General features: G+C 37.2%; 1 protein-coding gene and 1 long non-coding RNA gene across 3 annotated transcripts in view; one reads left to right on the plus strand and one right to left on the minus strand.

Moving 5' to 3' along the window:
- The window catches only part of RERE (arginine-glutamic acid dipeptide repeats), a 366,156-nt gene that overhangs the window by 307,727 nt on the left and 30,530 nt on the right, over positions 1-27,899 (minus strand). The gene's annotated exons all lie outside the window — the stretch shown is intronic.
- LOC116668244 lies at positions 1,301-19,689 on the plus strand. Its single transcript, XR_004325322.1, has 3 exons — positions 1,301-1,998; positions 2,837-2,839; positions 19,679-19,689. It is a non-coding gene; the product is annotated as an uncharacterized LOC116668244 (long non-coding RNA).

Below are 27,899 nucleotides of genomic sequence, written 5' to 3' on the forward strand. Positions count from 1 at the left end.
ACCATCAACATGTCTATACTTCTTTATTGTCTGTTTTCTCCCACTAGTACGTCTCTCCAGGAACAAAGAAATGTTTTGGTTTGTTTTATTCGATGCTGCTTCCTCAGATCTTAGAACTATGTGTGAAAACACAGCAGGTGCTCAACAGATACTGGCTGAATAAATGAAAACAGAGTCTCAGAAAGTGATCTTAATACTGAGGCTGTGAAATGAAAAGCTCTCCAAGTGGGAATGGACATATATTTGAGAGGTGATTCTCTTTAATTCTTATTTTTCATTGAAGTATAGTCAATTTATAATGTTACTACCAGTTGCACAGCAAAGTGTTTTAGTTATACACATACATACATACATACATACGTGTATATATATTTTCAGTTTCCTTTCCACTATGGCTAATAACAAGAAACTGAAAATAGTTCCCTGTGTGATACAGTAAGACTTTGTTATTTAATCTATTTAATATATAATAGTGTGTTATCTGTTCAATCCCAAACTGCTCATCTTCCCTCCCCTACTCTTCCTCCCTCCTCAGTAACCACAGTTTGTTTTCTATGTCCATGACTCTATTTGTAAATAAAATTTATTTTTTTTTAGATTCCACATATAAGCAACATCATATAATACTTGTCTTTCTCTGCCTGACTTATTTCACTTAATATGATAATCTTTAGGTCCATCCATGTTGCTGCAAATGGCATTATTTCATTCTTTTTATGGCTGGAGTAATATTCCATTTTGTGTGTGTATGTATATATATACACACAAACCACATCTTCCTTATCCATTCATCTTTCGATGGACATTTAGGCTGTTTCTGTATCTTGGCTGTTGTAAACAGTGCTGCTATGAACACTGGGGTGCATGTGCCTTTTTGAATTATAGTTTTCTCCAGATACATGCCGATATTGCTGGATCATATGGTAAGTCTATTTTGAGAGGTAAGTCTCTTTAATTTAACTTAAAGCCGAAAGAACTTTACAAATTAAACTGCTACTCAAGCTGCACCCAAAGATCACTGAGGCTGCCCCTCAGTGAAGCTGCCCCTCAGGGACCGCTTAAGTACATTTTAACAGAAAGCAATGAATTCTTTGTTCTGCTTCAGCACTGGAGAAAATCCTGCTGTGGAAAATTTAAATTATTTAAGTTCCACACATAGCTAGTTAGGAATTTTACACTCACACCTCTTATAAAATTACAAGGTCTAGACTAACCATACAAAGAATTCCATTTTACATTTGTTTGTAACAGAATTTTCTCCAGATAAAATTTCTCTGATACTGAAACTCTTCACAAACACTGTAGTAAGTCATGGCAGTTGCATTCTTAAATATTCTCACTACCTTCAAGTCCTGTACATAGTAATATAAGTAAAGGGTAAATTCTGAATCAAGTAACTCTGATGGAGAAAATTATACCATCGGGTGTGCATTTGGCCATTAACGTAAAATAGGGAATATACACTGATCAAAGAGCTCAATATTTATTTAGTCAGGAAGAGATCACCTTCAGATTTTAATAGAGCAATAAAATAAGAAAACAGAGAAGTAGGGATGTAGTTAGCAAATACATATTCAGTATTTAAGTAAGCTAAATGCACAATTCTATGCTGAGTTTTGTGGTAAGAGACAATAGAAGTAAAACATATGGTCTCCATACTAAAAGACTTTTAAAATCTAGTTGAAACAAAATAAACAGGAATTGCAGCATCATGGAGAAAAATGTACATAGTCTAAAATGGGAAAATGTTAAGTCACCTAGACCCAAGAAAACAGAAACCACATATTAGAATAATTTGATTTTTTTTTTTTTTTTACATCAATGGCACTGTTGATGCAGTTTATCCCATCCCAGTCAAGCAGGTCAGTGAAGAAGGTGTGCTCCTCGTCCTGGCCACTTCACCCCAGGCCATTATAATTACTCCCACAGTTACACTGCTTCTTGACATGTCCAGCTATTATTAAGTATTTCGGGAAGGGGGGATAGCTCAGTGGTAGAGTGTGTGCTTAGCATGCAAGAGGTCCTGGGTTCAATCCCAGTACCTCCATTAAAAAATAAATAAAAGTAAATGAACCTAATTTTACCTGCCCCACACACACACACAAAAAAAGTATTTTTATTTCTAGCTCCCAAATGTTTTCCAATCTGTCCACACTCTCTCTATCACACTATCCTTGGCCTGGTTCAGTCCTCTTGATCACCTGGCTGAACCACGGCAAACAGAAGGCTGATGACATTACTCCTCTGCTTAAAAACTTCTACTGGATTCCACCCTCCGGACTAAAGTCAGCACTCAAACTGTAAGGGTTAAACTTTTACTTCTCCATGTTCCAACCACCACAGCTTGGCATACACACTTTTCCACCACCTAAAGCACATTCTCTTTCTTTTCTATTTTTCAACATCTCTTACTTTTCAAAGACCCAGTTTAAATGTCATCTCTGTGAAGATTACTTTAATCCTCACAATCAGGATTACCTGGTGTTTCCTGGGTATTATCAAAGTATTTTGTTTGTACCTCTTTTAAAATGATTCTGTCTATGTTCATGTTAAATAGTAGTTTGAGGATAGCTTCTGTTTGTCTACCCTCCTCATGCCCTTTCTAAGAAAAGAATCCCTTCTTCTTGCAGGGACCTAATACTATGTAGTTTGGGTGGACCCAGGGCTGCCTAGTGTGCTAAATCCTCCCAGCCACCACAACTGGTTCCAGAATGGGCCCATGTCCCAAGCACAGCCAGCTGGAACCCTCCCTAGAACTTCTACTAGAGCCATGAGAAAAAAGAATCTCTTTGCTGGATCCCCTAGCTAAAGGGCTGAGGCCTGGAGCTGCAGACAGTCGGTCATCTCTGCTACAACGTGAGGAGGCCTGATGAGAATGAAGCTAACACAAAGGAACGCAAAGGAAGAAGATGGAGGAAAAGAGAGACTCTCACTGCTTCTCTGAACCTCTGGGTCCACCCAGGTTCACCCACCAAGCTTCCACATTAAACAAACTTAAATTCCCTTTTTCGTCTGAGCTGCATTTCTGCCAGTTGTCAACTGACACAGTGCTAATATAAGTTACGATCATGACCTGCTTTATATTAAAATTAATAGTGCTTGGGGCAGAGGGAAGAAACAGCAGGAAGGCCAATGTGGGTGGAGCGAGCGAGCACAGAGGGCGGGGCTGGGGGAAAGCCCGGGCAGCCTGCAGGGACTGGTTTTTACTGAGTTAAACACCAGGCTACTATGACTTCTCACGCAAAGGAGGGACAGGATCTGCCTTAGGTTTAGATCGCTGCCTGTGATGTTGTGAAAACACAGTGTGCAAATACTGGGTGGGGGTTGGGTGGGAAAGGGGAAGTTGTCTTAGGAACACAAGACCTGTTAAGAAGCTGGCTCAGACCAGAATTTGCCTGTTCCTTTTTTTTCTTAATCCATTTTTTGGCTACCAATTACAACTTAGGAAATAAAGATAAATCAACACATGATATTCACATCTGATTTGTTGAATATCTACTATATTTAAGACACTTTTCTTAATTATCATCTCCTTGCCAGATCTTAGCTGTCTAGTCCCAGAACTCTTACCTAAACTCATAGCCCATACACAGCAACAGGAATCCTCTAACTAGATGCCCCATAACACATTTTATCCCCAAAACCTACTCCTCCCTCACTCCCTAATCTGATATCTCATTAATACTATTCCCAATCCTATTTACTAAAGATAATAAAAACAGAAGGTATGTTTACTAATCATTTTCAATATTACCATATAATTTACTACACACTGAAAATAATCTCGCTTAAATCTCAAGAAAGTTCTGTAAGACAAACACCGTTATTTACCTCCACCATTTTTTTACAGGCTATGTAACCGAGCTCAGAAAACTGAAGTAGCCTGCCAAAGTCTGCTCTGCTGGGAAGTGGCGGAATGGAGATCCAAACCTGTGCCCCTAACTCACCCAGTCATCTAGGGCAGAAACCTGAGACCATCAGAGATTCTCCCTCAGCCCTGCCCCTCACAGATCAGGAGTGAGCAGCCTGCTTTCCCCCCTCCGTTCACTCTCACACCACCCCACCCTCAGCCCAGGGTCCTCACACGCACCCTCAGTCCCACCGGCCACGTTGCTCTTCCTTGTACTGTCCTCCTTCCACCCCTTCTTCTCACCATCAACAGATGCGCCTTCATTTCTAAACACAAGCTTTGTGCTCCAACCCAAACACAACATTGGGAGCCCTCTGGACTAGGGGAACAGCGCTAAAAGTTCAAAAGCTGAGGGCTACAGCTTTCTCTATCAGTATGTATGTATTAATGCCAGCACCAGCAAGTTACCAAGCCATTTCCCACAGCATCCCAATCTCAAGACTCGTATTATGTTGCCAAGTAGGAAAACCCTGGTGTCTGTCTAACCGATCCTTTTCAGCCTTCATCCTCTCAGTTCCCTAAGGTTGGGACACTAAGCATTTTAAGGACCTCATCCCACCTAGTCCCACCTTTCTAAATTACGTTTTTTCGAAATCCTCTGGGCCAATAAAAAACCGCCATTCCTGGAAGGCCCAAATAGGTACTGATTTGATTAAAGTATTTCATAATGAGGAATCAGTGCATACATATTTTAAAACAGAAATTAATTAAATAAACGAGTCTCTAAGCTGACACATGACAAACGCAAAAGACAGTGACGGTGATAATAAAAATGGCTAGCGTTTTTCAGCATCTAATAAGCTGTGTGCCAGGTTCTGTTTCACTTGCTTTACAAGTATTTAACCATCTACTCTTCTTGTCATCACAATAACTTCATGAAGTGAGTATAACAATAATTATTTTTATTATTATTATCATCATCTCAATTTTTGGATAAGGAATTTGAGATTTGGAGGAGTTAAGGAACATGTCACACATGTCCGGGGTCACACAGTTAGTACATGGTGTCAGGGTGAAAAACCCAGAGCCAGTGCTCCCAACCACCTCGTTACTAACGTCACTACAGCAGCTGCCTCTAGCAGAGGTATGTGGAGGAGACCACTGCAAGCCTGCTTGTTTTCCAAATGTTTCTTCAGAACGTACCAAGGACTATTCCTGGCACTGGGAATTCAATCATAGATAATCTTTTATGCATCTTACAGTCAGGGGAGGGGTCAGACTATAATATAAATATGTAAACAACATAATTTCAGATGGTAAATGATTTGAAAAATATAAAATAGAATAAAGTGATGTAGCATGATGGACTACTTTAGACTGCAGGCCAGGGAAGGCCACTCTAAAGGAGTAAAGCTGAAGGAGGACCTAAATTGTAAGATGGAGCGAGCAAAGCACAAGCCTGCCAGAAGACCATGACAGACGAGAGTTATGACAAACACGATACACCGAGGGTGAGAGTCAACTTGTCAGTTCCTCAAACAACAGAACAGACAGGAGGCCAATGTGACTGAAGCTAATGGAGCAAAAAAGAAAAGCGGTCAGTGGTTACATCAAAGACTTGGAAGAGCCAGACTATGCTGGCTATTGTCACAAGAAGAAATCTAGATTTTATTCCTAGTGGAATAAGGACTTTCTAAAGGGTTTTAAGTAGGAGGATAATGTGATCTACACTTCTGAAAAAAAATCACCCCCACTGCATTAAGAGTGGTTTCGAGAGGGACAAAAGTGGAAGACTGGAGAGGAATGAGGAGGCGATCACTCCTAGAACCGTGCCTGGCTCACACTCAGTATACTGTCAATAAAGATCTGCCAAATGAATGAATGCTGCAAGCCTAACAAGAGAAGACGAGGGTGGGACAGTGCTGCCTCCCTGCAATGCCTGGGGAGGGTTCTTTGCCGTCCTTAAGGACCAGCAGGCGTCCTTTCACCGAGCAGTGTCCAGGCTCTGTCAGGGCCCAGTCAGGTTGTGGCCAAGGGCTTGGGCTCTGGAATCAAACTGCCTAGATTCAGTTCCTTCCACGATGAGCAGGTTATTTCCTTTCTCTGAGCATCACCATCATCGTCAGCTGCTGTCCTACTAACATCTCCTCACTCCTCTCCTCCACGGCCTTTCGACATTTCTGCCACTGCGGTCTTCTTCCTCTGACTACTGAATGTCAGTGATACCCCAAAATGAATCTAATCATTGTGAACAACAATCAGTTTGCTTAGATTAGTTTGCAACATCCCTTAGAAAACTGTTAACTTCTGCAAAGAACTTCACTAAAGCAGCTCATCCTTGCACACCCTACCAGGTTGTTTCGTCTTGTGTTTCATCTCCTATAACTTTAAATTAAAATAGCCTAAATGTCTACGATTTCTGCCAGGGAAGATAAAGTGTAGAATTTTCTCCAGAATAATACTGACTGACAAATTAAATTTTGTGGCTTTTTTTTCCTGAAGTTTCCTTAATAACTAACTCTAGCCCCTTTGAGAACTGCTAAACAGTCCAATTAAACTCTAAAATGTTGTATCATTTTGTACCTCCAAAATACCCACTCTCAAAGTAAGATTCCCTCCTCGCAAAAGCCAAGAGTAAAACAAACAAACAAAAAAAACCACTTTCCTATCAGGTACTATAATAAGAAAAACACCCATTAGTCGAGGCTGCAGTGGTCATCCATCTACAAACAGACATGGTGCCCTAGCAGGCTCTGTCTCTGGTTTGCGTAATTGTACGTTCTTTTTCCCTTTTTGCCATAAAAGTTTTTAATTTTAGCCACCAAATACAATCAAACTCTTTCCAATGACTAGCTCATAATAAATATCACAGATTTTTTTAATAACATACCAATACTGCCTTTAAAAAAGAGTTGAAACAAAGATATATTTTACCTATTACTATCACATAATTTCTTTATATCAAATGCCTTCAGGTGCTACAAATAAATACTGTTTGGCTCAGAATCTTAGGACACTGTTTTCCTCTCCAGTGACAGAGGAAACTATGTAGGTACCAAATAGATACAAACGTAGCAAATAGTCCTTTAAATAAACTGCCAAGACAGAGTAGAGAAATGCTTCCAGCTGGGGACATGGGGATGAACCCTCCAAGCTTCATGCTGCAGCTCGCTCTAGCACACAGATCAGTGTAACTACACAACCAGGATCCATCAAAGCCGGTCACCCCAGGGAATCTCCCAGGAGGACTAGTTTCTGTGGACATCCTCTGTAACTGTCAAAAGCTACATATGACAGACGGAAAGAAAAAATACTAAGAAAATGTCATGCCAATCACCAATAAGATGTTCCCACTGTAGGGATATATTTTCTGGGGGGAGGTGCTTTGAAGCAAATAATAATTTAATCAATGTTTTTCAAAGCTGAATTAAAATGTTTCTGATTAATATATGCATACATTATTGAAAGACAGTGGACTTAAGAGAGAAGAAAGGAGAGACAGTTAAAGAAGGGAAAACTAAACATTTAAAATGGGAATAGCATCTGCAAAATGGATTGTAGAAAGGATAAACTCAGCCTGTCTTTTTTATGTAACTCCTCCTACACACCTTTTCTATATTATCTGTCAACATTTGTGATGCTCCATGCTTCAGAATTAATGGCTACATTAAACAGGAAGAATATCAGAGATTTTCAATATCAAAGAAGAATATTACTAAATGCTTCAGGATTATGAATAATTTGGATTTTAAGATGTTTAATTTTGGCAGTTTCTTTTTAAATAACACCTTTTTTTAAAAAACCAAATTGAGATTTCTTGATCAAGAAACAGATATGCAGAGTTGCTGTGGCAAGAAGGAGTCAGGAGCTTTGCAGAACAGTTGCTTTCCAGGAACAGTTTGGAGATTTGAGGAAATTCCAACAGAAATCAGATGACATCGGAATAAAGGCCTCATACTGAAGACAGAGATTAGCAGGGAGGACAGGACCACAGTCCCATCTCCTCAGGAATCAGGGCAGCCCCTGCCCACTACCTGAGGGCAGGGGTAATCCTGTTCGGATTTGTAGTAATCCAACGATGAACGCAAGTTCCCTGGGAAACTGACCCCAAGAACACCTTTATTTTTTAATGGAAAAAAGTCACAAATATTAGCTCTGCTATTAATGCAACCTGAGAAAGCTTGTTTATAGACCCCTTTTTTAAACTAATTAGAAAAATAATTTTTAAGTATCTAGTAGCAAGAATCAAGACATTTTTACAAAATTGCTTTTGCTATAAAGGTGTTTTCTTACTTATCTGTAATATTGAGAAATATTTGCTATTTTAAGATTTCTGACAAAGGCAAGCTTTAAATATTCTTTAACTAGAAGCTGGAAAAACTGGTGCTATCACCACAAAAAATCATTTTTCTTTCATATTCTGAATCCCATTCTCTTGATGTGATTTTACATACATATCTACATACACACACACACATAGTTCTGTATGCAAAATCTATCTGCCTTTTTTTCTTCTATTCTCTCTAAAATTAACCGCTATTATTTATGAGCTATGGAAAGCTCCCAGGTAAACAAGATTTTCAGTCACAGTATGTCTTTCATAGCTTCAAACTACGATATTGAACACATTATTTCAAAAGCAATTATCAACGTTGTCTGTCTCCAATATGAGCTTCTCCAAAGCGCTTACAAGACCTGAGTACACTTCCTGAAACAGGTGACCTGCAGCCCATCATGACAAGCTCCCATTAATTCTGAAAGATACTTACTCAAGTAGTCCTTATTTACAAACATCCACCGAGCCCACCTCTGCCCATCCTCTGGCTGCAAAAAAAACACTTCAGATAGGCCAGGAATTATACTAAGCGCTTTGTATCAATTCTCTCACTTGCTCTTTACTACACCCTAAGAGTAGGTATTAGTGTCATGCCCATTTTAGAGATAAGGAAGCTGTGGTTTGAAGAGGTTCTCAAGTATCTTGCTCAAAATTATACAAAGTCTTTAAATGCAACTTTCCCTAAAATTCATACTCTTAACCAGATATTTAGACAAACAGGAAGGGAAAAAATTGGGACAAGCAGGTAAACTGTGAAAAAACTTATTTTCAGGTAACAATGGCCAGCCTGAAGATAGAGAGAGGGAAAGAGAAAGCAAAAAAAAGTCTCTGCCCCTCCCTTCCTAGCCCTCTCCCTACACACATTTACATACACACAGGCATTCCACCTCAACAACTGTAACTACCAACTGGAAACCCATGCATACTGACAGAGAGGTGGTTCAGCACTGCGACTCAGTACTTGGTCTGTGGATCCTGGCTGCCAGGGCCTGGACCCCTGCTCTACCACCTAATACCTGAATAACTTTGTTTAAATTACTACACTCTCTACTTTGGTTTCCTCGTCCGTAAAAATGAAGAAATAAAAGTATCGCCTTCACAACGCTGGTACAATGATAAATGTCCTTAACACACTGTCAAGAAGCTTGGGACAGTGCCTGGCACATAGTAAGTAGGCAATAAAGGCTTCCTGTTATTTACTCATACCTTTGTTTAATGCAGATAATTCTGGGAATTACAGTAAGACATCTGAACGTGTAGTAGTTCAACCAGATGGCTGAGAGCAGGGACACCGAGTACTAAAGCCTCTTCTCCAGAAGCTGGGGGGGGAGGGGTTGCCGCTGCCTGGAGCACCTGCAGGGCAGGCAGGTGCCAGGCAACGCACTGCAGCGTCAGAGATGGAACAGAGAGGGTGTCTCTGGGCTGGTGGGGGAAGTAAGGAGGTCACATAAAACGAAGCGGGAGGATCCCCACACAAACTTCGTCCATTTCCTAACTACACCTCAGGTCAGCACTGCTCCCCAAGGAGACGAAACTGTTCTCCATGACATTCCTTCAGACAAAAGGTCAGCAAACAACATGGGGTGCAGGGGGCCTGGGATAGCATTAATAAAACAGTATGGATGCCCCTGCCAGAGTCAACACCCTGCATTAGCAGCCCAGCATTTCAGGGGCAATTAGCCACATGTAATTTACTATTTTTTTTAATTAAAAAACAGTGGAGTCATGGGGTGGAGGGTGTATATATAGCTCAGTGGTAGAGTGCATGTTTAGCATGCACGGGGTCCTAGGTTCAATCCCCAGTACCCTCATTAAAATAAATAAACAAATAAACCTAATTACCCCTCCCAAAAGATAAAAAAAAATTTTTTTAAGCTTGAAAAACAGTGGAGCAACGTATGGCAACAAAGGACTGGAGGCATGTTTTCATTACTTGGCACCTAACTGCACACCTCTCTGACACAGAATTTAAAGGGCAGGGTAGAGTCGGGCAAATTTCATGTTTCTGGCCAGGGTTCCTGAACCATAAGAAAGTTAAAATTAGGCTAACCTGGTTAGTTTTGCTCTGTTGATCCCTTCCTCAATATCAGGCAAAAGAACATGCAGAATAGGCGTGGTTTTACTCTGAAGATCCCACTGTGCTTAATCCTACAGCAACTGGCAAGCTAAACAGTCCACATGCTAACTCCACAGACTACCTCAGAGAAGCCCTTCCTCTGCAATATTATACTCTGATACTAAAGCTTTAGCTTAGGGTCCATTTTGAAGGGGAAGGGGAGGGGAACGGAGGGGAGGGGAGGGGAGGGGAGGGAAGGAGAAAGAAAGGAAGGAAGAAAGAAAGAAAGGAAGAAAGAAAGAAACAAGTAACTACACTACCAGTATCATCATCCAGTAAGAGGTAAACCCAAAGGTAAAGCTGCAAAAAAGAACTTGATACCAAGAAGATATAACAGAATCTCCTCTATCTGGTGGTATTATAAGAACATTCCCCCAAAAAACTTTTCCTTAACCACTGCAAAAAAAGTCAAAAAAAAAAAAAAAGACAAAATCAAAGTAAATAATACACTAAAAGCTAAAACTGACATAGCTCTCCAGAGTAACCTCACAACTGCCCTTGAAGGGCCACTATTATTATCCTCATTTTACAGACAACAAGAAGATACAGAGGCCAAATAACATGCCCTTGTGTCACCCAGCTAGTAAGTCGTAGAGACAGCAGCTGAACCAGACAGACTGCCTCCTAAGCCTGTGCTCGTATTCACCACTTCATGCCATTTTTCAAATGGGGGAAAAAATTTTGGCTGTCACCCAAAAGACTGTCATATAATGCTGAATTTTGACTTTGTTTTACATTTCTAATCCTACTACCTACGAGAAGCACTTCCTGTGCAGTTTTCTATTCTTGTACTGAATCTTTTCGCATACGAACATTTTCATTAAAAAAACAAAGAAAAGAAAGCAACACTGCCAGTTACCAGCATAGTTACATTAGACATGGAAGGCAAAAGCCATGATTCCTATGACCCTTGTTCAGTAAAGAATCTTCAAAATGATACACAACTATAAAGCGGTAATTCAGAAAATTTCCATGTAAGTTAACACATATTTTAACTCACTGAGGGACATAGCTTAAAAGGAAGAACACTGACTACTGACATAATGTGACTTACCTCCAGTCATAAGGGTGTAAGTAAACCAAGGTTTCTTGAAACCTCGCCAGTCCCCTTCCCTAAGCTACATTCAACGTTTTAATTAATAAATCCATTTCCTTTGTAGGAAACTGATATCATCAAGAGAAATAAGGGAAAACAGAAGAAACCAAAGGTAATTTATATTGAAAATAATTTAAAGCACCAAACTTTAAACTATCTCATAATTTTTTAATTTTGCTTTCATAGCTATTACTTTACAAAGAAAAATATTTTCAAAAAAACATTTTAATCAAAGTTCTATTAAAAGAAACTTCTGATTAGAAATTATGAAACTGTGTATGTATTGTTTAAAATAATAATAGTAATCTGTCCTGAGCTATTAGAAAGAGATGTATAGCATGCTATTTTAATAGGCCTAAATGAGGAAGGATCAATATTATTTTAATTTTTAAAGGTCTGTTTATGAAATGCAATCATCCTTCATTAAAAATGCAAGCTGTGCTTCAGCAAGAGGTTAGCGTAAATGATTCATAGAGAGATCTCTCTCTCCAGTATAATCTTCCTCTCCTGGGAGTTTCCTTCAGATGCTTTATCAAACCACTCAAGCTATTATTAAAAATGCTTCCCTGCGATAAGAGAGAGGGGAAAAAAAACATTTTCCCACTCCCATTCACCACTGCCTCTTCCATTTGAGTGATTTATATCTTTTCCAGTCAAAAGCAAAATTAATTCTTCATACGCCACACATTTTTGTAATTATTTCTTTTCATAAGCATTTAAGATTTCACAATATTCAAAACACAAAATTTGGTATTTTAAAAAGGATTTAATTCACTTACCTATTCTGATAATTCAGTGTGAATGTTGTTGTCTTTCACTGAAATTAAAGAATATTCACCTTTTGTTTGATGGATTTTTGAAAAGATTTTAAAATGTTAACTCAAAGTCAAGGCGCTTCAAATTTAAATTCAATTCTCTTTGATTTAAAAATGCTAATGAAAATGGCTGTTTCAATGCAGCAGCATCTGGCTCATTATAACATTCAGTTTTAACTAATAAATCCTTAATTATTAAACTCTGGTACTCAATTTCTTTCACATGGCTAAGCCAAACACATATTGCTACAATTATAAATACCTGGGATAAATTAGTTACAACAACATATCATAGAAAAGGCTTCCTCTTTCTTCTCTAGCTGTTAAATAAGACCCCAAGTATATTATAAGGAACAGACATTTGAGAGACCACTATTAAAACATTTGGGCTCTGGTGTGCGTAGGTGCTGCATTTATTGGCTAGCAAATATTTAACTCTGCTGGGTACTCGACATTAATGCATGGAGCAATTTGTCTGCCTGTGCAAATGGGCCAGGTTTTTTCCAAGTGCTTTTTCTAAAAAATGTGTCAAAACTGAAAATAATCATATGCCCTAATTCTGGCTTTACAAAGCTGATTCTGCCTCCCCCAACTTGATGTTTTTATTAAGGTGCTCCTGAACATGCTAAAGCAAGGTATTACTGCACATCATGACGTCTAGTAAAGGCTGAAAGCCCTGAAAGGACACATTTGGTTTTAAGCCTTAATACACATTAGGGAGGTTTTCATTTTTCTCTTCCTCCCCCAATTCTTCTTTTTTTTTCTTTTTTAATCAGCAACATCGACAGGACTGACTGAATATTTTACAATGGAGTTGCAGAGTACGTGTGTTCAATCATTTGGCTTCCCAGAAGATTCATTACAGTTACATTAGAAAGTCAAATCAGGCAATTCTGCAGTCTGGTGAAAGCTAGCATATGAAAGGAGGTTAATACAAAAGAATTTCATTTTAAATAGAGGACCTTTAGGACCTTAAAAAGCAACATTATGATAAAATTTCCAAGATATTTGTTCCGGCATTAGCACATGCTTTACAGGTCTAATTTCAGAGACGTCTAAACGCTTTCTTAGGGAAGAGTGAGAGCATGTATGGGAGGAAACTGTTTGATCTGCAAGGTCTGCCATCTTAATAATCCTCATACTAAGAACACTGCAGATGTATGTTTTACCCTCACTCATGGGAAAAAGAATCCGTCCAGGCTCTGATTATGCTGATGAAGTAGGAATCAATTAAAAGTCAAGGCGTATTCATTTAAATCCTTACAAAGGTTATGAGTGATTTTAATACTTGTCTTTCTGAGTATAAATAAAACTAAGGCTTTTCAGACCTTAATATGTATATTCATATGACAAAATCAAAAGAAATTGTTTTTTCCATGATGAGCAGCAGGTATAGAAAAATCTTCTCAGGCACACCTATGTTTAACTGGTACTTGTGTATAAATGGCTTCCCTCTCACTAGACTTCAGGCCTCCATAAACTCTTAACCAATCTTACTTATTTGTCTCCACTGGCTTATGGATAAGCAAAACATAAAAATGACTACCTACTGGAATAAAAAGAAAAATGCAAGCCCCTTCACTCAGTACAGCAGATCTGCAGAATACAAATTTTAAATACAAAGACTCACCTTTTGCAAGAGCAATTCGAAAGTCTAAATATCATGGCAAGAGGGAAAGAGCAGCTGGCAGTGGTACAGACAGGAAAGGCGCTGTCTTCAGTGCTACCTTTGGCAGCAGTACAGATGGACTTTGGAGGCCACTGGCTATGCCTAATTTAATATGAAGCTAAATACAGTCAAAACATCTGGTGCACTACTGATGGTTATCATGACAAATTAAATCTGACATCACACACAAACCCATTCAAATATTCTATTTATATCCTTTTTTTCTAAAACACAAAGCTAACCATCTACATTCACTTTTGTTTTTCATCTCCTCTAATAGTCTTCTATTTCAGAAAAAGCAGGTTTTGTGGAGTCTAACATTTATATAATTTTAGGGACTTCTTTAAGAAAAAAACTACACAATTTCATACATAAGTTGCCAAGGGGCTCATGCAAGTGAGGGTCCTTTGGTTCAAGCTTCATTCGCTCCATGAACAACCCTCTAGGGAGGGAGGAAAGGCAGTGTAAGGTAAAAACAAAACAGCATACCAAGTGGCATGTGGAATTGGTATGAAGAATTTAAAAATCTAAAAAGCAGACGATTTAACTGACAATCTGCAGAGGAGCAAAAAAGACTTTCCAAGCAGGCACATCAGCAAAAATAAACTACATTCTCAGAATGGGTTTATAACGTATTCATAAAATTCAGAACCCCAAAAATCTTTTGCAGACCACTGGAACAAGAGTACTACATTATAAAAAAAAAATTAATGAAAGAACTTACCAATTTTATAATAGCTATGGGATAAGGAACAAGTATTTTTATAAGCAACAATTTCATAAAACAGAATTAGATCATCTATAACAATTTGCTATTTTAAAAAGGCAGAGAGGAGAGGGTATAGCACAGTGGTAGAGCGAGTGCTTAGCATGCATGAGGTCCCGGGTTCAAACCCCAGCACCTCCTTAAAAAAAAAATTATAAAAAAGGCAGACGATCACTTGTAACTGAAATAACTACTTTCCAGACTACCATATTGAAATTAGTACATTTTTTATTTCATTGCTTTGAATGATTCAGTGAAAAGAATTTTTAATTCCACTGCTATATAAAATTAGCCTCACGCACACTCTTTTAAACAAAAAGGACCCAAACCCTGATTCTGCATCTGAAGGGAGGGTATCACTTCATATAGCAAACTGACTACAATCAAAATGAGAAGCATATTTCTGTTTAACTTTTCTCATCTTGACTCAAGAGCTATGGGGGAAAAAGTTATTAAAATTAATGCATCAAACTATCATAATTCTGTCCTTTTTATTACTGGTAATATTCTTTCTAAAATATCAGTCAGCTTTGCTGAACTAGTGTATATTTTTGAAAGTTCTCTTTGACAATCAGGATCGCGTTAACATTAGGAGAAAAATGTGCAGTTATATTAATTTGGCATTGAAAATAATCTCTTTAGTTTTAGTAGGTTTAAAATTTTGAAAATAATTCCCTTATTAGAAAGCCACTTATTTTTCTTTACTGCTTCCTGTGGTGAAAGATAATGAAGCTACTTGCCACTGAACATAAAACCACACATACAAAATGTCAAGAAATGACAAGTGTCACAAAGTAAACATTTTCCTATTGCTGTTAAATGAAATTTACTTCTAATAACCACTATCCTGTATAATCTTTCCCTAGGTTAGCAAGTTAATGCTCTATCTTTCCTTCAATAAATAATTCTTTCTAAAATTAACACTAAAGACATTTCACTGGAAACTCTCAACCTTTACCCACAACTAAGTGAATGAACTACACAGGCTGCCAAAATCAAATTCTCTTCTGTATCATTAACCTAATACTTAATGTGATGCTCTACCAAAAGAGACCAAGAGTTTACAGATTCCCCATAAGGAATATCAAAGGAACAAATATAAAACAATGGGAGGAAAACAAGATAAGCTGATTGTTGCTGTTTGCATTTTCCTGTTCTTCTCAGCTCTCCCAGCATCTAACAGAACTTTGTGGTTCAACTAAGAGAGCTGGTAGAAAATACTGACACTTCTTATTTAGTTGGGCTTCAGCTTTTTTCTTTCTTCCTTCACTCTAAAGTATTAGTTCAATCAACATTCTATTTACCAAAGACACTCATTTTCCCCATCATAAAGATGTTAGATATTTAGTACTCATACAAGGACACAATCACTGAAGGATTATCATTTTTCTTCAGAAAAATTAAAAATTAATATTTTACTATTAATTATTACCTCTTCCTGACACATAAGTGTAGAATCTTTTTACACAAGAAAATTATTAGAGCAGGCTCCATATCTCAGAATTTACTAGATGTAACACAGGAAGGAGTATCAATCCTTTCAAAAAGCAAGGATGAAAAACATATTCAACACTTAGAAAGAAAGACCAAAGCACACAACTGAAACAAACCACAGCATCTTGGGCCTTGTTAGTACAGGCTCAAATTATGGGTATTATTTTCAAAAAAGGAATGAAGGACTTCTGTAGTTACTTTAACAGGAGTTAAAACTTTTTAAATCAAAATCAAGAGATTTCAGTTCCAATTCTATCCCAATAACTTAAGTTACTCTGCTATTTTGACTGCAATTTGTGTGCAATTATATAGTCACCAGACTCAACTGTAAAAGAGCCATAAAGAACTTAGAACATTACCATATCCAATATATAAAAAAAAAAAAGTTACAGAATTAAAATGAGGGACTTGCTTTCTGCTAACACATGGGTGATCATTCTTATTTATTATTATATATCTAAGATATGTATTGATGATCAATGCACTGTTACATTGTGCAACTCTAAATGATCAAGGCCAATTTCCCAAATGTGAAAAGAAAGATTTATCTGAGAAATGATCCCAAATAAATTCCCCACAAGCAAGCAGACTTGGGCCTATCATTTATATTTTATTGGAGAAACATTTACACATCATTTACAACCATTTATATTAATCACCACAGCCCAGGAAAGTCAGCCTGGGATTAAGAAGCCAAACAAAATCTGAGTTGAATGAAAAGAAAAGGTCCTGGCCAGCAGAACAGCTTTCTTAGCATGTACGTCAAGAGTACTGGGTAGGTAGTGGTATGAAACAGACAACTCCTTGGCGTGGAAGGTAGGGGTCACCATGTGGAGGGCAGGAGGTCATGGGGGAGGGCAGCACGAAACCCAGGATGGTGTACAGGCCTTTGATGTTGTAAGCCTGTTTCTATGGTTTTTGTATTTACAATAAATATTCTCTTTTATTCTGTATTGATACCAAGAAAATTCTTTGTAAAAATCCAGCTGGTGTCAGTTATGCTGAATGGGTAAGAAAATGAGAGGAGGATTCTGTACAAATCCAGAGTTAAAAAGAAAAGCAGTGCACCCTTTAAGATCAGAAGCAGTGGAGCCAGCAAGAACCTAATACTAACATTAGCTACCATTTATGGAGCACTTAGGATGTTGCAAGCACCAGGCTAAATAACTGGATAATTCACAAATAAACCTATAAGGCAGGTATTATCATCTCTATTTTATAGGTGAAGAAACTGAAGCACAAAGAATTTATAGCATACATGACAGGTCGGTGGCAGAATAAGGATTCAAACCCTATCTTTCTGCTCTTACGCTTAAAACCATTATGCTTTACTGTCTCCCCAAAATGAGACTCAAAGTGAAAGAACCCAAAAGAGAAATAAAAGCTCAAAGAAGGGTCTGAGTTCTTTAAACAATACCTCTCTTCTGGAGCACACCTGTCCTAAAACTGGAGGATTTTCACGTTCTGCAATGTGACATTCTTGGAAAAGACACATCTGATACTAAATTCTTTGGCAATTTCATTCCATCTCAAGGCTTCAACTCCCCTACTCACAATATCTCCATCTTCAGCCTTGACTTCTCCCCAGGTCTACTGAAACATTTCCACTGGCCGAATAAAAATCACCCAATTCTCAATGAAAAGTTATATTATCCTTGTCCTTTCAAATCAGTTTCTGCTCCTGTGTTTCCAAATTTTAATGGCACTGCCATCCTCTTAATCACCAATGCTTAAAAAACCCAATTTAACACCACGCCTTGTTCCACCAATTGCCAAATCCAAAGGATTCTACCTCTCCGTCTCTCACATCCATCGCACCTCTCCAATCCCACTACCACATAAAAAGGTTAGCTTTGCACTAGTCTTCCCCCAGTCTCCAGTCTCTATCTTTGATCACATCCCAGAAATAGTTTTCTCAAAGCATAACCCTAACCATGTAATTCCCACACTAGAAAACCTTCCAAAAATAGCTCACTTCCCACCAAACAACTTCACTATAATATTCAGATCAAATGCCTCCCTCTCCAAGCAACCTTGTATAATTCCTTTCCCTTCAAGAGAGGTCATTGCTTCCTCCTCCGCACTGTATAAGCACTTGCCCTCAGATCACAAGGATCTGTATTTACATCACACACACACACACACACACACACACACACACACACACACACACACGTCATTCCTCACTGCAGGACAAGCCCCACCATAACAGGGTCAATATCTTATTTGTCTGTGAGTCCCCCACAGATTCTGGTGAGAACACAGTACATACACATGGTTGATATTCAAACATGTGATAAATGAATGAAAAATTCTAAATCACCTTTCTGGATATAATACAAGTTTTTTAGCAGACAGGGTTGTGTCCATTTACTTAATTTTTTTAAAACATACATACAAATCTGTGGAAAAGTAAGTATTATTTCCATTGAACCAGCTCTTTAAAAAGTTTTATTTGATTCCCAGAATAGTCAGGGAAAGGTACTTTTCTTGTTCGAAGACAGAAAAGCGCATGAGTCCGCCAGGGAAAGCAATGCCTAATCCTACATTCACCGAGGCCAGGAGCCCTCACTTCTCGAGGCCTCAGGTCTGCACCAATGGATGAGGCCTCAGGTGGCTTCCTTCTAACAGTGCACTAAGTGTTCCGGGATGACCACTCTGTCTAAACACCCTCCTCATTTCCCCAAAATTTCTCTTTCAAACACTTAGATGTTTCTGCCATAAGGTCTAGTCCTCTTTTTTTTTTTTTCCCCTGTATGACAAGGCCTTAGTAGTCTGGTTTATGGAGTAACTAAGACATATAAATGAAGATTAGGAGTTTAAAATGCCTTAAAAACCTAGACCAGGGAAAATTAATATTTTGCCCTCCACAGTAAAGTTACACCCGTGGGCAAGGAAGAAACTTTGAAACGTTATCATGACCCTGCAATCAGCAAAAATCTAGGCATGGAAGAGCCAAAGAAGTTAGGGGTTAGAAAACTGAGAAAAGGAAACATCAAGTCTGTGAAAATTCTTATCTGCAAACTACAGCAGTTTTAGAGGACAAAAATGAAAAGGGAAGGATGTTTCCAGATATTCTGATGGAGAATAATATTTACCTCAGTGAAGTCACAAAAACAAATCACAGAAACAAATCTGGATTCTGTTTTGTTTTGTACAACCCTGGAGAAGCACCAGGTGCAATCCATTTTTTTTTTTTTCAGAAATAAAAGATTCTTCTTAAAAACTAAAAGGAAAAAAAAATCTATGCCCATTATCAGATTTTCCCTACAGTATTAAAAAATGAATGTCTGGCCCATAATTGAAGAACAAAAGGCAGAACCAAGGCCTAGTTGACTGAATATATTTATTCCCATGCAAAAGTTGGCTCAAGGTCAGACCTGCGCCACCTGCTGCAGTGTACCAGTCCTGGGAAGCTGTTACTCAGAGCCCCAGGCTCCTAATCAGCTCTGTGGTTCCCATTTTCCATCTTCCCTTTCCCCTTATCTCTGCCTCCCCAGACCAAAGCCTGCATCGCCCCACCCCCTCCAAGGCAGGCAGAGCACACACAGGCTCCACCTGGCTTCCGTCTGCGCCCAGCCAACAGTCATATGCCCAGCCAACAGTCATACGTCATTGCTCTCCATACCAGCCTACCCTCGCCTCATCTGTAAGAGCATGATGAGAAACAAAGCGTGCACAAAAATCATGGAATACTGATTCCAAGATAGAATTAAAAAAAAAAAACTTCAAATGTTAAGGGGGAAAAAAACCTACATTCATCCATATACTCAGCCCTTCAGCGAACCACATTCCCGGCACAATCCCTGCTGACTGGATGAACTGGTTGAGAAAGGGAGTACAAATAAACAAGCACAACATGGTGGGGGTCAGGAGAGGCTTCCCAAAGGAAATTACATCTGAACTGAAGCCCGAAAAATTAAATAAGAGCTGAACAGACAAAGAAGAAGGGAAGAATGTTTGCCACCAGAGAAAGTGCCTTACCCCGGTAACTAAAACAATCAAATTTGTATCTTTAAAAGATCAAAAGGCTCCAAAGAAGACAGCAAAGGGCCAATAAGTACAAGAAAAGATGCTAAACATCATTAGGGAAATGCAAATCAAAACTATAATAAGATCAGCTCACACCCTCCAGAATGGCTACAATCAAAAAACATAACAATAAATGTTGCCAAGGATGCAGAGAAACGGGAGCATTCATACACTGCTGGTGGGACTGTAACATGTTATAGACACTCTGGAAAACATCTCGGCAACTGCTTAAAATGTTAAACATAAAGGGACCATATGACCCAACAATTTCACTCCTAGGTATACACCCAAGAGAATGAAGAAACATGTCCACACAAAAATCTGTACATGAGTGCTCACAGAAGCATTTTTTTAATAGCCAAAATGTAGAATCAATCCAAATGTCCATCAACAAATGAATGGATAAATAAAATGTGGTATATCCATACAATGGATAATTATTTGGCAATAAAAAGGAATGAAGTACTGATGTCGTTACAATGTGGATGAAGCTTGAAAACATTATGCTAAGGTAAAGCAGCCAGTCACAAAAGACTGTATGAGTCCACTTACGGGAAATGTCCAGAATGGGCAAATTCATAGAAACATAAAGTAGACGAGTGGTTGCTCACAGCTCAGAGAGGGTTGGGGAGGAAATGAGGAATGACTGATAATGAGCACAGGGTTTCTTCTGGGGGTGATGAAATGTTCTAAAATTGATTGTGGTGATGATTGCACATCTCTGTGAACGTACTAAGAATAACTGAATTGCACACTTTAAATGACTGAATGGTATGGTATAGAAATTATATCTCAATAGGGCTGTTATAAAACAACACAAAACAAGATTAAAAGGACTACAATGGTGAAGAACACACTGGAAGGTCACGGGATTTGAACAAGAGGACTGGCTCACAAGTTGTAAAGTAACTCAGGAGAAAGACAGCAGCCTGAACTAGGGTAACAGGAGTAGGAAGAGACAGAGAAAAAAGAAACAATTCTTGGCTACAGACAGTGAGGAGAAAAAAGGGAGTCTACACCATGCAGGGTTTCTTGCTTAGACAAATGAGTAACATTTATTGAAACAGGAAAACAAGGAAAGACATGTTTGGGCTAGGGGAAATTCACATACTTTTTTAAGTTTAACTATTTTCACAGAAGTTGCATCCCATACGGGGAGAAGGTTTTGTTTCAGGAGGTTACAAGCTTTCCCAATCAGTCATTTGTTTATTCCACTGCAATTTAATATTAGTTATGTTTATAAATGGAACTGAATGTTTAAAGCAAATTAAGTCTGTTCAAATTGAATTAATGAATCTATATCAAAAGTTATCTTGGAAGTTATTTTTCTTGTATTTTTATATAAAATGTACTGAATATATGAATAGGCTAATGAGATTTATAAATTAAATTTGGGGTTTAAAGAATACTGAGTTTTACTATTTTTAACCTTAATTAATTGACTATTAATTTTGAACAGCAGTAACTGTAAGTTGTTGGGCATCACTAGTGGCTGGAAATTGATAAGATTCAATTTAATAGCTTCTATTTTCTCTGTGAATAGGAAGTGAGGTCATCTGCTCAAAAGGTAGAAAGGAAGGATGAGAGAAAGGGGAACAGAAATCCTAGGTCTAATTTATAGTTGAAATAAAGCAACAGGGAAAGGACCAGGGGGAGGGGCATGGAATACAGAAAGATCACCTGGCACTGGCATAGGCCTAGAGTGGATGTGGAGACTGACCTTACAGAGGCATCCATCAGCCGAATAATGCCTTTTTCTTTACAACTACTTACTTAGCATGACTTTCTTCCAAATAATGTTATGTACACTTGTTACTCTGAAGTATAAATATATCATGTTTCCAGAATTCTGATTTTCCACTGTAATTTAAAGATAGAAATAAAATTTAAAGTAGAAATAACCAAAAGGAAAATCTGCTTATATATTGTACATAAATAAAAGCACTTCTGGAGATTCCTCAAAAGACTAGGAACAGACTTACCATATGACCCAGGAATCCTGCTCCTGGGCATATATTCAGAAGAAACCCTACTTCAAAAAGACACCTGCACCCCAATGTTCATAGCAGCATTATTTACGATAGCCAAGACATGGAAACAGCCTAAATGTCCATCAACAGATGACTAGATAAAGAAGATGTGGTATATTTATACAATGGAATACTATTCAGCCATAAAAACTGACAACATAACACCATTTGCAGCAACATGGATGTTCCTGGAAAGTGTCATTCTAAGCGAAGTAAGCCAGAAAGAGAAAGAAAAATACCATATGAGATCGTTCATATGTGCAATCTAAAAAAAAAACCATAAATACAAAACAGAAACTGACTCACAGAATACAAACTTGTGGTTGCCAAGGGGGCAGGGGGTGGGAAGGGACAGAATGGGATTTCAAAATGTAGAATAGATAAACAAGATTATACCGTATAGCATAGGGAAATATATACAAGATCTTGTGGTAGCTCACAGCGAAAAAAACATGTGACAATGAATATATGTATGTTCACGTATAACTGAAAAATTGCGCTCTACACTGGAATTTGACACAACATTGTAATTCAGTAAAATGATGATAATTCAATAAAAAAAGTTTTAAATAAATAAATAAATTTATAAATAAAAGTACTTCTGCATTCTAATCTTGACCATGCAAAAAATTCTTTCCAGTAAAGTATAAAACACAATTATCTCTTCAAGAAGATAATAAAAGTATCATTTACTCATTATGCTTTAATATTTCCATGTCTGTTTTCCTCTAACCATTAAATCAGGATTCCAGACCAGTGTTGTTTAATAGACCTTTCAGCAATGATAAAAATATTCTGTATCTGCACTATCCAATACAGCAGCTGTTGGTTACATGTGACTACTGAGCATTTGAAATCTGGCTGATGTGACTGAAGAACTCAATTTTTAACTTTATTTTAATTTAAATTTAGGTAACCATGTGAGGCTAGTGGCTACCATATGGGACAGCACAATAGGCTTTACTATTAAAGAAAATGAAGAGATTTATGGGCCAGCCAGGTGCCCAAGAGTCCTAAATTTATAGCACAAAACATAAAACAAATACATAAATTCACTCAATCACTCATTTATGAATACATGTAACAAAATTGACCCTTTCCCATTAAGTCTTTGGTTCAATTCTCATAATAGAAAAGCTCTGAAGCCTCAAAATGTAGGGGCGGACTAAGAAAACAAAGGAAGCTCATATTCCACACCCCAAGTTTCAGAGAAGAAGCCATCATCCTTAGAGTGGAAGTGTTTTCATGCATCTTCTAAAGGCCAGGTAAGGGTGGCCAAATCTGGCCTGAAACCCGTTTCTGTAAGTGAAGTTATACAAAAGCCATGCCCATTTGATTACATACCATTTGTGGCTGTTCTGGGGTTGCAAAGGCAGAGTTTAGTAGTTGTGAGAAAGACTACCCAGCTCACAAAGCCTAAAATATTTACTATTTGGTTCTTTACAGAAAAAGTCCGCACACCCCTGCTCTAGGCTAGGGCTGCCAAAGCTGTCTGCACCAGGTAAGGGACAAGGAGACTCCCTAAGCTACAATCACGACATGAAGAAAGAACTCCTGATACTTAAGTCATTTAAGTTATAAGAAAAGGTTAAACCTAAAAATTATTTTTAAAAAATCTTAAATCTCTGGTCATTTTCTGTTCATTTGTGGCAATGGTTTAATACAATAAAAGACTTATTTATCTGGGGAAAAACTTCTGTTGTTTTATTTTTGGGGTGAAACATTTACAAAAAAAACCAATAACATTTAGAAGGCTTATTTAAAATATTGATTGCACTTTCAACCCCAACCCATAATACTCCTCAAGAATCACTAGGCCATTAAATGACTACCAAGGTACAAAGTGAAGGCAAGTTGCCTAATTCATAGTGACAACCTTCAGACACTGAATTCTGCATCTCTTTAAAAGGTGTAAAACACATTAGTATTTTTTAAATATGCTAATATAGTGGAGATGTTCTAAAACAAAGTTTGAAACAACCACCACCAAAAGCTCCTATCTTCTACACCGAAAGCTTCTATCTTCCATAGTATGAAGAGCTGGCACCACTGAGCACAGTATCCTCATCTGTAACACACTTAACACGCTCGCCTTAGAAGATCACTGCAGAGATGAAGTGAGGCTGTGCTGCAGGTACAGTACCTGACCCAAAGTGGGCACTTAATCTTTTAAAAATACAGTTGACTGGAAGAGGTCATTTCCCATGGATGATGGATGGTGAGGGCTTTACTTTCTCAATATATTATTTTCAACATTGTAGCAGCACTGAATGTTTTTGTCAAATCTAGATCAAAGAGGAAATGTCACTTAATGATAAAGAGCACAGGCTTGAGAAGCAGACTGCCTCAGTTTCCCTGCAGCCCCACTACTTACTGGCTGTGCCCTAAATTTCCTCATCCACAGAAATAACAGCACTTAATTTCCAAAAGAATGTGGGGAGGGCTGTATATTGCAAGCACTCAATAAATGCTGAATTTTAAAAACCTATGGCTACTGTACTGGTACAATCTTTTTGGAGGCTAATTTAGCAATTCCTATTAAAAATTCAAAACGCACCTAATTTTTGACTCAGTAATTCTACTTTTAGGAATTAATCCTACAAAAATATGCAGCCTTATGTAAAAATACTGACAAGGATGCTAACTACAACATCATTCATAACAGCAAAAAACTAGACAAAGCCTAAAAACCCATCAATAGGGAACTGACTAAATTATAACATGTATGAACCATACTATAAAATATAATTATTAAAAAATAGACTATGTGTGTATACTGATATGAAAAAATGTTCAGGATTTGTAGTTATAATGAAAAATGTAAGTTACAAGTCCAGTAGGTAGAATACAATACCATTTTTGCTAACTAAAAAAGAAAAGGGAGATAGTATACTTGTTTTTATTAAAAAATTAGAAATAATGTACACCAACTTACCAATGGTTATCATTTTGGAGGTAAAAACTATTAGAGACTTTTACTTGCTAAATTATACATTTCTATATATGTAAAAGTTTATTATTAGCATATATTACTTTTATAATAAGAAAAAAGGAGGAAGCCCTTTAAAATAAGGTTTTCAAAAACTTTAATATTGTGAGAAATTACTTATGCAGCAAATGCCATTTTAGGAAAAGATATAAACTATATATTAATAAACATGATCCCAATTTTCTAATACAGATGACTAGAAAAAAAGATTGGAAGAGAAGACACCAAAATGCAAATAGCTGTTATCTATAAGTTTCATGAAGGTGGGGGCTTCAACTATTTTATATTGAAATATATACTCTAACAAATAAGTATTTGTTGAATAAAAAATATTTCTAGAAATGTATAAATATTTAACTATTGTATAAAAATATTTCATTGTCTATTTCAAATCTGCTATGAGGATTAGATCCTAAGTGTTCTCAGAACAAAACAACAAAAAAAGTGGCAACAGTATTTGTGAGTATGTGTGTGTGTGTATACACATACACATTTTTTTCTCCACAGATAGAACTGATTTTTACATTGGACTGAAACTTACCACTTCTTCAAATTCTGTTCCTGATACATGATACTGTTTTACACCTTTCCCTCTTGAATCATCAACATGAATAAAATTCTACAAAATAAATCCATCAAAGAATCACATACCTATTCAGGCCTATTTCTACTGAGTAAGTGAACATCTGGTCTGCACCTTTAATACAATGTTGAATCAATAAAAAAAGAATTTTGTTAACTGAATTACCAAAAAAAGTTTAAAATTTCATAACTCCAAAAATTTCACTACTACTTGACATCTCAGTTTAAAAATGTATTAAGTCAAACATCTGTCTAAACAGAGATGTCTAAGAAATATTCCATTCTTTGAAATGCTACAGCTATAACATAAAATTACATTAAATCACATCCAGATGGTATGCCTTTCATAACAAGTCTCATCCAAAGAAAGCAGTTACTAAATATAAATTGTCATTTTTCTGCAACTCACTATTAATTGGAGTCAAAAGAAAGAGTACAGTCACTGTGTAAACGCACAGGCACAGCATCATTTCCAGAATTTAAAACACATCAAATAATGTTCTCATTCACATTTTACTTTCACAAATCAAGTTTTTTATATGTATTTAAAAGTTTTGATGAAATGTTTACAACATACAGACATGTATTAGAGAGTATAAAGGACACCATGTACTCACCACCCAGATTTCACAAAAGTCCACATTCTGCGATATATACATGCTTCAGCTCTCTTTTCCCGTAAAGCCATTAATAATATATTACAGATACAGGTAGATCCTCTCCACCCATTTTTATTTTAATATTCAAAAAGAAAGGATTAGATGTGACCAAAATTCAGGGTCCCCAGATTTTTCTAATCTATAACAACACATTTTTGTTATCCTGGTTAAACTCTTCACTAATTCAATGTATAAGTTCCAGCAAAAACTTACTATTGTTATACAAACCTATTTGTACCAAATAACCTTGAAAAAAAAAAACAAACTATTAAAGCTATCTTCAGAAAGATTATAAAATGGATATCCAACATCACCCATAGCATTTTGGTTCACAGTTTTGTTTTTAAATGACTCCTTAGATCTGCACTGTCCAATATGGTAAACATGGCCACAAGTAGCCACTGAGCACTTGCAATGTGCTGATCCAAACTGAGAAACAAGTGTAAAATGCACACTGGATTTCAAGTACTTAGTATGAAAAAAAATGCTAAAAAGTCATTAATAATTTTATATAATTTACATGTTGAAATAATATTTTGGACATAAGGGGTTAAATAAAATACATTGTTAAAGTTGTATATATGTCTGAAACATCATGCATCATGCTGTACACCAGAAATTGACACTACACTGTAAACTGACTATATTTCAATTTTAAAAAAAGAAAAAAAATGTATTGTTAAAGTTAATTTTGTGTTACATATGTAGCTTACAGTTAAGGCTCTCATTATAATGTCTAGTGCACAATGCCATCCTAAATACATCAAAGTACCACCAGAAAAAGAACTACAATTTCAGAATCAAGACTTGCAACGGTCAAGATGGTCAAAATGATAGAGTTGTGGCTGTTACCTAGGTGATATAGAGGAAAGAATACTATTTAAGGAAAAGCAGGACCCCCAGCTTATCCTTGTACATCACCAGAACACCCCCTATAAACCTCTCTTCGCTTCATTTCATTTTACTCATGTGCATCTGGAAAATTACTCTCTTCTTAGAAGTCAATTCTTTAGTAACTTAAATGGATTGCAAACAGATCTAATACAACTCATTCATCCATTTAACAAACTTTATTACTGAGACGAGGGATACAGTGGTTAAATATGACTGTGATTTGCTTTCTGGTGTGTGGGGGCAGTCATGTGCAACAATGAACAAGTCAAGAAATAAGTTTTTAAAAAATCGTTTCAGAAAAGTGCTTTGAAAATGTTATACAAAAAAGTCAGTAGTCAGTCTTTCCTATCCAATCCTATCTTTAGAATCAGCTTTTAGGAGTCCTTGGATGCTGTAGACACTGAGATTTATTTTAGGGGGTGATAAATTAGTTATTTCAATGTGTTCATACTGCAAGCTCATTTTCTGTGTAAATATTTTCAATCAAAGCATTCTGCAGAACACATGTACTGTTCCCAAGGACATCACATGAGAAAATGCAAGGCAATTTATGTCATTGTCATAATTCTCA

The sequence above is a fragment of the Camelus ferus genome, chromosome 13 (assembly GCF_009834535.1).
Source record: "Camelus ferus isolate YT-003-E chromosome 13, BCGSAC_Cfer_1.0, whole genome shotgun sequence".
Lineage (NCBI taxonomy): Eukaryota > Metazoa > Chordata > Mammalia > Artiodactyla > Camelidae > Camelus > Camelus ferus.